Source organism: Anabrus simplex, chromosome 14 (genome assembly GCF_040414725.1).
Source record: "Anabrus simplex isolate iqAnaSimp1 chromosome 14, ASM4041472v1, whole genome shotgun sequence".
NCBI classification, from domain to species: domain Eukaryota; kingdom Metazoa; phylum Arthropoda; class Insecta; order Orthoptera; family Tettigoniidae; genus Anabrus; species Anabrus simplex.
Window position 1 is genome coordinate 8,156,305 of NC_090278.1, and position 13,378 is coordinate 8,169,682.

Here is a 13,378-nt window from a genome sequence, read left to right on the forward strand (position 1 = left end):
AAGACAATCACGGATGCATGCCTAAGTTCGATAGGTGGGCCTATATATCTTGTCAAATGCCCGGGGACTGATTGGAACCTCAAATGGCACCATGAAAAGTGCGGGTGACTATTTTGAAATTGGCGGGCGTGATAACTCAGTCCCAATGGTTCTATCTTCTCAACAGGACGGCCCAGGCTTGAATCGCAGTCGATACATGAAACATTTTTAAAATGGGAAATAACGTTCTATTGATACGGATTCTACTTAAAACACTAGATCCCGTCCCTTACCTTTCCTTATACTTTTGAGCCAGGACCTCATCATTTATGGTGGTGTATTTTGAGTATCCAACCATTCTTCGGACTTATATTGTACCTTAAATGGTGTAAGTCCAGACCAGTAGTGTGGATACAACTTTTCCTTGGAAGGGGTTGTGAAAAGATTTTTTAATTTTTATTTAGAATTTGCTTTACATCGCACCGTAGGTCTTATGGCGACGATGGGAAAGGAAAGGGCTGAGAGTGGGAAGATGCGGTCGTGGCCTTAATTAAGGTACAGCCCCAGCATTCGCCAGGTGTGAAAATGGGAAACCACAGAAAAGCATATTTAGCGTTGCCGACAGTGGAGTTGGAACCCACTATCTCCCGGATGCAACCACACAGCTGTGCGCCCGTAACCGCAACGCCAACTTGCCCGGTGGATATGAAAAGAAAGCCGGTCCTACCGAGTGCGGTGACGGATCTTCAGTAGATATTGTTGGTTTTGTTTGTTACCATGTACAATCATACCTTCTGTACCCTTAACATAAACCGGCTGCATTATTGAAACTGTTCCTTCTTCGTTTGTGAGGAAGTAGAATCTTCATTTAATGTGTCTTCTTAAAAAAAGGAACCACTTTGGTACTACACCCCGCGAAGGTGTAGATATTTCGATTACGGTAGACTCAAGGTCAACTCGACTGCAATCACAAACAAGGCTACGGCATATCCTCCCCATCCCATGCCTTTCTTAACTCTGTCAGTGCCGGGAATCGAATGCAGGATGCCTTAAGTCAAATTCTAAAATAAGGAGACCTAAAAGTATCCAGCCGGCCCCACGGTGTAGGGGTAGCGTGCCTGCATCTTACCGGAGGCCCCGGGTTCGATTCCAGGCCAGGTCAGGGACTTTTACCTGGATCTGAGGGCTGGTTCGAGGTTCACTAAGCCAACGTGTTTATAATTGAGGAGGTATCTGACGATGAGATGGCGGCCCCGGTATAGAAAGCCAGGAATAACGGCAGATAGGATTCGTCGTACTGACCACACGACACCTCGTAATCTGCAGGCCTCCGGGCTGAACAGCCGTCGCTTGGTAGGCGATGGCCCTTCGGGGCTGTTACGCCATGGAGTTTGGTTTGGAAAAGTGTACAGAGAAGGATGCGACACCCCTGCAAACCTCTTCAGCTTCCAACTAGTTCTTCTGTCCGGCCTCGTGCATTTACGACAGTAAGAAAACGTGCGCCTTAATAAATGCCCCTCATAAAACCTTTGTAAAAGTACTAACTGCATCTATTTATAACAATAATCACAAACGCCACCTTTTCATGTGGTTCACTTGGTTGACTCGCTGCCCTTCTGAGTCTGAGTTCGCAGGTTCAAATCCCGGCTTGGGTCGGTGGCCCTTAAAATGGTGTTGAAATGGCAACAGCTCAGTGTCGTTGGTTTCTGCCACGTAAATAAAAATTATACATACGAATATTAGCGTCACAAAACTCTAACTTTATACTACTATATTCTGTATCCCAGGCTTGCGAGGAAAAGTAATTAACAATTTACTTTACGTCGCACCGACACAGATAGGTATTATGGCGACGGTGGGATCGAAAAGGCTTAGGAGTGGGAAGGAAGCGGCCGTGGCCTTAATTATGGTACAGCCCCAGCATTTGCTTGGTGTGAAAATGGGAAACCGCGGGAAAACATTTTCAGGGCTGCCGACAGTGGTGTTCGAATCCACTATCTCCCGGATGCAAGCTCAAAGCTACGTGGCTCTAACCGCGAGGGAAACTAATAGGACAAGGTAAATCCTACACAGCATACGTTGTGAGGTGTATTTTTCTTCACCAGCTAACAAAATATCTATACCCACACGCTTTACATTATATATTTATTTATTTGTTTGTTTATTTATTTATTAGTGCCTTCAGTACAGTGGTGAAGTTAGGGCCCCAGGCCCTCTCGTACACTTAACCTCATACTAATCAGAATTTTAAATAAAATACTGAGATACTTAAAATAGTTAAAACTTCATAAATTAATAGAATTGAAAATAAATTTAAATAAATTACTCACTAAATTAATATTAGAACTAATAAATAAAAAAACTCTTAAAAATGACTAATCCTCAGGAACGCACACATTCATCAACCATTCAGTCAGCTGTCCTCAGCAGGTAGTCTCGGTAGGTGACCTTAAATCGTGATTTTAAAAAAAGCTACTTTCTCTGACCTGAACTGGCAGGGAATTCCATAATCTGGCGACAGTCACCAGAAAAGATCTATTAATTTTATTTGTGCGGTGCAGTGGAATAGAAAGAATGAATCTAGAACGTGTATTTGTGAAATGATGATAAGAAGTTGAATTTAGAAGAAATAAACAGTACATCGGCTGACTTTCAGCTAACACTGATCACCATCGTTAAAGTGTGTAGCTGCCGACGTTTATCAGACATCAGCCATGAGACAGCTTGATAGTGTGGGGTGACATGAACATCGTACCTGATATTGTAAATAAACCGCAGACAGGAACTCAGTGCTCGTTGAAGTTTAAATGTTTCTTCTCTCGTCATGTCAACTAAAACAACGTCACAATGATCAAGAATAGGGAGAATGAGACAGTGTCTGTATTAGTTTGGCCCCTAGCTCAAATGGAAATACACCCCTCTGCTGTTTAAGAGTGTGAAGAACTCCAAAAATCTTTTTACGTATTTCTTTCGTGTGTTCAGACCAATCAACTGTTTCATTCATCATTACGCCGGGATTTGTAACCGTTTTACTGTAGGGAATAATGTTACCATTCAGTAGGATAGGCGGGATTGCGACATTGTTTGAGCAGCTCCGTAATTTTCGAGATCCAATTATAATTGAGATTTTTTGCAGTTTAGTATAAGAGAGCTTCGTTGTGCATATACACTGAGTCCTCGGAGGTCCCTGTTAACATCTTGTCTTGCAGTGTCGATATATTTGAAGATCGTCAGCACAGAGGTAATGTGTGTTATTTCCTGTCACAGATGGATGTCATTGATATAAATACAGAAAATTAGGGGCCGTAGAACACTGCCCTGTGGGGCAACACTAAGTTTCATTTTCCATTTAGAGGGCTTGTCGTTTACTGCTACACGCTGTCGACGGTTACTCAAATAAGAACTAAAAACCTTAAGCGCAGCCAGGTCGAAATTTAGCAGCTCCATTTTCTTTATCATAGTCGGAGTTACTATAGTGTCAAAGGCGCTACTGAAGTCAAGAAGGATAAGTATAGTGAGCAGTCGTTTGTCCATAGCGTTTCTAATGTCTTCAGTAACCTTCAAAAGTGCTGTCGCGGTACTGTGACCCTTCTCAAATCCAGATTGCAAAGGGTCCAAAAGAGCATTTTCATTTAGGTATTCCAGAACTTCCTCGTATACTAAACGTTCAAAGTCTTTAGAAAGCGCAGGGAGTATAGACATAGGGAGATAGTCAGAGGGTGATTGTGGGTTTAAACTCTTAGGTACCGATATAATATTGGCTGTTTTCCAGACAGTAGGGAAAGTTCCGTTTAGTAAACAGTAGTTAGTATGTGCGTCAGTATAGGCAAGAAAGCACCCATAATGTTATGTATAAAAGTAATAGGAATATCATCTACACCTGTAATCTTTGATTTAATCGAGTACTAAGCCTTTTAACCTGATTTCGTGACACTGTGAAATGTGAATGGTGGATTGGCTGATGGGGAGGGCGGTGAGTCGGTGCAGTTAATTTGGGTAGGTTGAATATTTATTCTACTAAAGTAATCGTTCAGTTCGTCAAGTGGAATGTCAGGAGTTGTCTGTCTCTGTTGATGTTTTCCTATTCCTAGAGCTCTAAGTTGGTCCCATGCACGATTAGAATTTAAGTTTTTAGCTAAATTCCGGACATATATACATTTTTTTATTTCTGATTAACTGCTTTGTGCGATTTCTTAAGATGCGGTTAGATTCGAAGTCTGTGTCATCTAGGGTTTGTTCATAATGTCGAAATAAGAGTCACGGTGGGCCATCATTCTCTTGGTTTCATCATCTAGCCATGGACAACAAGAAGGATGAGAAACCTGTATTCGACGCGTGTGTGTGTATATATCTTGGCCGCATTATTTGTATAAAATGTCGCTTCTTTATTGCTTATCACATGACCATTATTATAATAACATTAGCGTATTTATTCTAAACCAGAATATTGCATCCTTACTCAAACTGTTTATTTTTGCATTCATTTCACCTGTACTCGGAATATATGAAATGCTGCAGTTATGTTGGGATGGGAGTAATAGAGGTATCCGGAGGGGGGGGAGGGGCGGGTGTGTTGTCGTCCAAGGAGACCAGACACCCCAGGAGTTTTAACGAATGTACTTTTATTAAGCATTTTATATAAAATGCATATTGATATTAGCTTCCGGAGTCCGACTCATTGGCTGAATTATCAGCGTTGAGGCCTTCGGTTCAAAGTCCCGGGTTCGATTCCCGGCTGGGTTGGGAATTTTAATCGCATCTGAATAATTCTTCTGGCTGGGGACTACACTACCAACCACCAAAGAAACACACAACACTGATTACATCTCTCTATATAGGGTTGGCATCGGGAAGGACATCCGGCCGTAAAACAGGGCCAAATCCACATGTGCGACGCAGTTCGCACCAGCGACCCCCACACATGTGGGAAAAGCGTGGGAAGAAGAAGAAGATTACCATTGGCCTCCGGAATCCATACGAATCCACCACTCTTACTTTGATCCAAGGACACTTACTGAATTATATTTAATTAGAACATATTTTGTGTATTCTGACTAGTAAAATATTAGGACTAGTCATGTATACATTATTTTATATGATGTGAATGTCAGTGAAAGTGTAATATTTGTGGGTGTTGTATGTACCTTATTTTATCACACATGAAGTCTATATATTATATAGTTATTTAAGGGATGGTTATTTCATTACATTACAAAATAATCCTTGAAATGAATTAATTAATATCATCAAGTGACTGATGTAAAAATATTTCTCTATTTTTTGATATGCTTTACTTGGCTCAACAATTCTATAATAATTAGGCCTATTTACCTCATACTTACTGCTCTTTATCTTTATTATTGACCGTGAATTAATTTATAGGCCTACAGACTGTGTATATTTTTTTTGCGTACGATATTGTATGTGGACGTGTACTTTAATGGTTTCTATATAAATATTCATGGTCCATAACCTGTCTTATTCTTTCTCTAAAATAGGTCTTTATGAAAATATTCCATTATTTTTAACTGCACCTTTCAAATCGGCAATTCGTTTGAGCTGAATACAATATGATATTATAACAAGCTATTTGAGCTCATACTTCCGAATTTTCAATTACCGGTACTGCGATTAAAACAGTGTTCTGGACTGTCCCGTGCTTATCATTATGACTAAGGCAGTTTTCTACTGCGTTAGGTATTATCCGCACACTTTATCTTGGTGCATTTGTGTACGTTGATGAGGAGTAAGGAGGGAGCTGTCCCGGTATCGATAGTGCTGCCTGGTGCTGCCAACTGAATGAAAATGAAATCTGAATTGAATCGAGAATATGATCGATCGATATGAAATTTCTAAACCGTTATCATCTTAAGCCAACAACTATGTCACATACACAATATATAACATTATAAAACATTTCTCGATGCGAATCTTGTTCCTCGCATGAATTCTATATTTTGGCTTTGTTGTGTAAACAACAACAGTACTAGTACGTAAAGTGTACGCCAGATGTCGCACAACGATACTTAAGCGATTCATAGTTTGTGTTTCAAAGGTTGCCAGTACAAATCTCGAAGATCGCCGAGGTCGACCGATTCAGCACTAGGGTGTAAATGCACCAAGATAAAGTGTGCGGATAATACGTTAACCAATGAAATAATATTACAGAAATCTTTTGAAATGACAGACTCTGATACGGATAGGAATTAACTAGCACTGCTGGTAATGCCAACATGGCGATGGGCACAGAACTCGGCTTCAGCGAGCCAATGCAATACAGTAGGCATTGCCATCTCTATGTTATCAGTGTTGCCAACTCCTAAGTCCAAATTCCCCCCAGATTACTTCCAAAATCCCTCTAAATGAGACAAAAACCCCCCAAATCATAATTATTATTTTCGTCACCATCATATTGATTAAACACAATATTTTAAAAAATCTACAGAAATACTACGGTACACAAAAGGATGATTGGAAACATACAAGAAAATTATTAGAAACCGTGCATGCTACTGTTGAAGAGAAAACTACTCACAAGTTTGTCTTTCTTGTATTCCTGCTGAGTGATCCTCAAAATTTGCTCAGATCCTCTAGCACCTCCTCTTTTTCACTCATTTCAACGTTTTTGTAATGATACATGGACTCACTGAACTTTTTAATCACTCGAGGAAATGGTTGAAAACGAGTACAACATATATTTTCTTTATTAAATAATAACTAGATTCAAGTAGAGAATTTATTAGTTCTAACGATATCCTGTTCCTTAATTTGTTTGTTATAATAGAAAAGACTGAAAATGCGCGCTCCATTGTGGCATTTGATACTGGTAACGTTAGCAGCCTAATTGTAAAGTTACCAATATTAGAGAAACGATCATTTCCAGCTGCATCTTTATCCTGAAGAACCTCGTCCCACAAAGGCGTAGTACTTGATGTGTTGTGCCATTGTTTATCTTGGGAGATTGTTCCACTCTGAGACAATGTCATCTATATTTTCAGCCACTTTAGGACCACTGAAATTGGAGACTAGTTGAAGTATTTCATGTTTCTTCTGTGATGTTGCTGTGGAAGGATGTAGCACTGCCATCGTCTGTAAAATTGCTATATTTTCTGGTAATCTTTTCTGTAGTTCCTTGCACAAGTCAATTAAGAAATTCTTGCATCTTTCATGAACGTCGTTGCGTTCATCAGGTTTCGGAATTTGCACCGAACATTCAAAATCATATCTTAAATACATACCTGAAGTATGCATCACGTACTTCTCAAAGTCAAAGTATGGGAGATCTACATCCTTCTGCTTTTCCAGCTGAGTGGGTACAACAATTTTTTCAGTACTGATTTAAAGAGTAGAAAGACATCCTTCAGGGCTTTCTCTGCGTCAACTCGCTCACTTTGAAATATCATATTAATCCTGCATATAGCTTTTAACTCAGTTTTGAGGAACACCAGAAGGGCTTTATAGGCTACGTAGAGCAGTCCATTATATTATAAAGTTGTTCAGACATGAAATATTTGTCCTCAATTCTTGCTAAGGAAAATAGCAATTTCAGATCTTGCGATTGTTCCAGAGTTGTTTCAATGGTAGCATATCTCGCAAGCCACCGAGTGCCACAAAGCCTTTGAATCCTTTTGAGGTTGCGATTGTTATTCATTGTTTTAAACAGTTGTCTGTAATGGCCTAATCTCTTAGGACTCTAGGAAAACGACTTGCGGGTCTCCCAGATTAGAAACTCCAACTGACAAGGAAAAGTTTTAGTAGCTTTCTCGGCACAAACATGAAGAGAATGACATACTTCATGACGATAAGGTCAGGGAGAGTGCATTTCAGAAGAGCTGTTACAGAATTATCGATCTCTACCATTACACTTGCACCATTCACCCCAATGCCTACTAAGTTTTCAAGTGTAATGCCATCACTTTCAAGCTATCCTTTCAGTGAATAGTAAATGGTTTCTGCATCACAAGTACCGGTAGTCAGTTACAAAATACAATAAAATGTAGAAACAATGTCTTTTCAACAACAGAAATGTACCGTAATATAAAGCTAAGCAGCTTTTGAGTTGTGAGATCGGCACTTTCATCAATGGCGTTGATATCCCATTCTGTAAATCAGTAAAAAGCCTTGGAGTCACTATAAATGAAACTTTAAACTGGGATGAGCATGTCACTAACGTATGCAGGAAAGTTCACTCATCACTTCATCCCCTTAAGATTCACCAGAGCGTATTACCTCTCAACTTAAAAATACAACTGGTTCAAACATTGATACTTCCAATTTTTAACTATTGTGATGTTGTATTGCTGGATGCTACCAGTGAACAAAACAGGAAATTGCAGAGAGCTTTAAACTCCTGCATTAGATTTATTTTTTCATTGAATTTTGCCTCGCATGTATCCCCTTTTTATGCACAACTTTCTTGGTTAAAAGTAGAGCAGCAGAGGAATCACCATGTATCAACCCTTATCTATCGACTCTTGACTGAAAATATACCTGAATATCTCTCCAGTAATTTCCGTTTTCTATCCTCCTTTCATGACCGTGACACGCGATCTGGGTCAACAATTGCAATACCTTAACATCATACATCTGCCTTCAGTAATTCTTTCCTTGTGTCGGGCGCTAGAATATGGAATGATTTACCCCCTGAAATTAGAAATTGTTCCTCATTAATTACCTTCAAAAGACAGTCTAAAGATTTCCTCTTGAATACGTAGGCTATATCATGTAGTTATGTGTGAATGTGAGAGTGAATGGCTGGAGTAAATAGTTCCCAAAAGTTTACATAAATTACTGTTATATTTTATGATTTCCACCTAGAGTAGTTAATATTGAATTTATTTTTCTAAATTTAGACTTAGGATGTAATCTTTTAGTTTTAGAGTTTATTAAGTTATATTACTATTATATTATATACACTGCGTTAAGTTTGAATACACTGACTGACAGAGCAAATGCAACACCAAGAAGGAGTGGTCAGAACTTTATGCCAATTGCAGGGTAGACTGACGTCACTGAGGTATGCTCATGATGTGAAATGCGCCGCTGTGCTGCGCACGTAGCGAACGATAAATGGGACACGGCGTTGGCGAATGGCCCACTTCGTACCGTGATTTCTCAGCCGACAGTCATTGTAGAACGTGTTGTCGTGTGCCACAGGACACGTGTATAGCTAAGAATGCCAGGCCGCCGTCAACGGAGGCATTTCCAGCAGACAGACGACTTTACGAGGGGTATGGGGATCGGGCTGAGAAGGGCAGGTTGGTCGCTTCGTCAAATCGCAGCCGATACCCATAGGGATGTGTCCACGGTGCAGCGCCTGTGGCGAAGATGGTTGGCGCAGGGACATGTGGCACGTGCGAGGGGTCCAGGCGCAGCCCGAGTGACGTCAGCACGCGAGGATCGGCGCATCCGCCGCCAAGCGGTGGCAGCCCCGCACGCCACGTCAACCGCCATTCTTCAGCATGTGCAAGACACCCTGGCTGTTCCAATATCGACCAGAACAATTTCCCGTCGATTGGTTCAAGGAGGCCTGCACTCCCGGCGCCCGCTCAGAAGACTACCATTGACTTCACAGCATAGACGTGCACGCCTGGCATGGTGCCGGGCTAGAGCGACTTGGATGAGGGAATGGCGGAACGTCGTGTTCTCCGATGAGTTACGCTTCTGTTCTGTCAGTGATAGTCACCGCAGACGAGTGTGGCGTCGGCGTGGAGAAAGGTCAAATCCGGCAGTAACTGTGGAGCGCCCTACCGCTAGACAACGCGGCATCATGGTTTGGGGCGCTATTGCGTATGATTCCACGTCACCTCTAGTGCGTATTCAAGGCACGTTAAATGCCCACCGCTACGTGCAGCATGTGCTGCGGCCGGTGGCACTCCCGTACCTTCAGGGGCTGCCCAATGCTCTGTTTCAGCAGGATAATGCCCGCCCACACACTGCTCGCATCTCCCAACAGGCTCTACGAGGTGTACAGATGCTTCCGTGGCCAGCGTACTCTCCGGATCTCTCACCAATCGAACACGTGTGGGATCTCATTGGACGCCATTTCCAAACTCTGCCCCAGCCTCGTACGGACGACCAACTGTGGCAAATGGTTGACAGAGAATGGAGAACCATCCCTCAGGACACCATCCGCACTCTTATTGACTCTGTACCTCGACGTGTTTCTGCGTGCATCGCCGCTCGCGGTGGTCCTACATCCTACTGAGTCGATGCCGTGCGCATTGTGTAACCTGCATATCGGTTTGAAATAAACATCAATTATTCATCCGTGCCGTCTCTGTTTTTTCCCCAACTTTCATCCCTTTCGAACCACTCCTCCTTGGTGTTGCATTGTCACTGTCAGTCAGTGTATTAAGTTTGGATTCAGTATTAAGCCGCATAATGTGGTTAAGTGTAAGAGAGGGCCAAGAGCCCTAACTTCGCCACAAATAAAGACATCAATAAATAAATAAATAAATAATAATAGAGTAAGGTGAATTTTCAATTTCGAGAACCAAATTTTCTTGCAGAGAAGGGCATGTAACGTTCTTAATAAGCATGCTATATTTTGTTCTATGGATCTTTACACTTTGTAAAGTAGTAGAAGTAGAACAATCTAACAGAGAAATAAGTTCCCTCAGATGATCAACAATCTTAATGGAAGAACGTTGAGCTACATAACCAGCAATTTTAAGTTCCTGCCAATTTCTACAGGTCTGATCTCTTGGCACGATTTTGCAACCCTCTCCATCTGAACTTCATCGCAGTGCTTTTTCGTTTTGCATGATCTAACAAATCCTTTTTATGAGCTGTGAGTGTAGCGTGGAAATATCTGCAGAATGCTTTGGCCAGATGCGTCGGGTGTTAACCATTCTGAAAAGTGATGAAGAGATTTGTTACTCACTAACCATCAAAGATGAAAAAGAACATGTTTATAACCTAACCATAACAGCGAAACTGATCCACTGCGTCCGTGTACTGATGAGCGATTTACAAACATCTCAAGACAGCTGTTTATAATGACTTAATTTCTTAGGACTGTAGGAAAATCAGTTGTGGGTTACCAATGACACCTCATGTCTAGCTAGCAATATTGTACCGTATTTTTAAATGTACACTTTTCTGTTTGAGATGATGACAAAATAAATATCTCATGAGAGCATTTTGTAATGTGGTATTTAACATCTTTTAAGTATACTCAAATTGATTAAATTTCATATATAACTTACCTTACAATACGGGAAATATTTCCCACGTCTTTGTATACTTCTGTACGTATTTCTTCTTCTATTTGGATGCCATTATATATTACACCGGTACACATTCACAAAAAAGAATACATCACTCCACAGAATTATTAACACATCAGGCAAATAACATTACAACTGCATGAAGGGCACAGGCACAGTGAAAACTGCTTCGAGTTACGCTATCAGACTGTTACATTCACGTACTGCGGGGATTGTCCTCCTACATGACATTTTTTCGACAAAACAGACCAATGAACTATGTGCGAGACCCGAAGTCTCTGATTCCCCTCAACATGTACCAATAGGAATAAATGCTGCTGCGGTTATCGAGGAGAAGGAGATACAGAGAGAAAGTGAGAGATATGCATATTTGTAATGTTTTGATGTACCGTATCGGTAGTTTGTAGTTCTTATTAATTGAAAAAATCAGTAGATTTCATATAAATACACCTATCCGCTGGTAGTCAACAGAAATGTAAAGAATAAGGCGGCTGTTTGGTTCATGAAAGAGACACATGAAGGGATCGTTCGTTAAGAGCTGCTAGAAGAGAAAATAATGACGTTGCGTGATTAACTGCAGTGTCTGAGACAGGCTGGCCAACAGTGAAAAATTAAACCTTAAGATAAATTTGACACACTAGCGGACCCAAGCATACTACAGCAATGAAATAAAAAAATAAATAATTTCAGAAATAAATAAAAAAATAAATATGTTATTCGCACAGCCCCTCAAAATTCCTCAAAAAATAATTTTCCCCCTAAAATTCCCCCCGACTCTTTTATCCCCCCAACTTGCCCTCTAGGTAGATTAAATTCCCCTAAATTTAGGGGGAAACCCCCAAGTTGGCAACACTGATGTTATTATGTGCTCGATGTTAAAATATCAGGTTTTGTGTTGAAGTGTGAGGTACGTTGTTGTATAAGACTCGTATTAGCCAGTTGTACAGCTTATTCCGTCAATTGTTTTACAGATTTCCTTCATTGAGAATTGTGATTTCTATCATTTTACACTGTGTCCACAACCTCTAACATAATATTGTCGGTAATGTTCAAGTTCACTAATTTTACGGGTCCGGTACACAAGCCGGCTATCTCCAGATCGGGTCTCAGAAATGTTTTAACCTAAAGGGCGAATTCTACTATGAGCGCTACGGCTCTCTTGCCAGGGTAGCCATGTTGATGACGTCATAGTTCATCCCGTCAACCTCTGGAAGGTCAGCCATGATGAAACTATGACGTCACGAGGCAACATCTGACATTTAAATGTACATACAAGCAAACAAACAAACAAACTCTGCCTGCTGCCATTTCTTGATGGATGCAGTACTTTTGTATCCATCTCTTGGCACAGGCCAGAGTAAAGTGTAGCTTCCACCGAAGTCCCAGTCAACATCCATGGCTGTGACAATATGGAAGTTGCTGGGGTATGGGTAGTGCTGAGTAATGACATTCGGAGCACGACTAGTGCATCTGAGTGTTATGAAAGGTGCTGCTCATAGGGTCAGTCGTGCTGCAATAGTACTTTCTGACCCAGTGAGGAAAGCAATGGCAAACTACCTCACTCCTCATCTTGCCTAGTACGCCTCATTTTGGTGCTGCCATTGGTTTGTGGGGTTTCCTTATAACCACATAACCTTTGGTGGTGCTATTTGAGGATCCAACCCAAATAGCCGGCGTAAACACAACGCAAACAGCCGGCATACCTATGATATACATTCACCTTTAGGACAAACGTTACCTTCCGCAGCCCACCCGGTATATAACATTATACGGACGTGAAACGAATATACATTGTACGTGGAATTCCTTGTAGAGCAGGAATGTAGGCCTAGGGCCGCCCCGCCGCTTCGAAACAGTATAAGGAAGGGAACACCATGCAAATAGCCTGCATAAACGCCATGCAACCTGCCGGCATACCTATGATATACATTTACTTTCAGGCAAAACTTTACCTTCCGCAGCCCAATGGGCATAACATTATATGGACGTGAAACGAATGTACATTGTACGTGGAATTCCCTTTCGAGGAGAGATGTAGGCCTAGGGCCGCTCCGCGGCTTCGACCCCGCTACAGTACATGGCACATGCACACAGTACCAATAGGAAGTAGTGTGTTCTAACGGTACTCACCGATTAATACAGACGGTCCTTTTGGTATCCATTGCAGG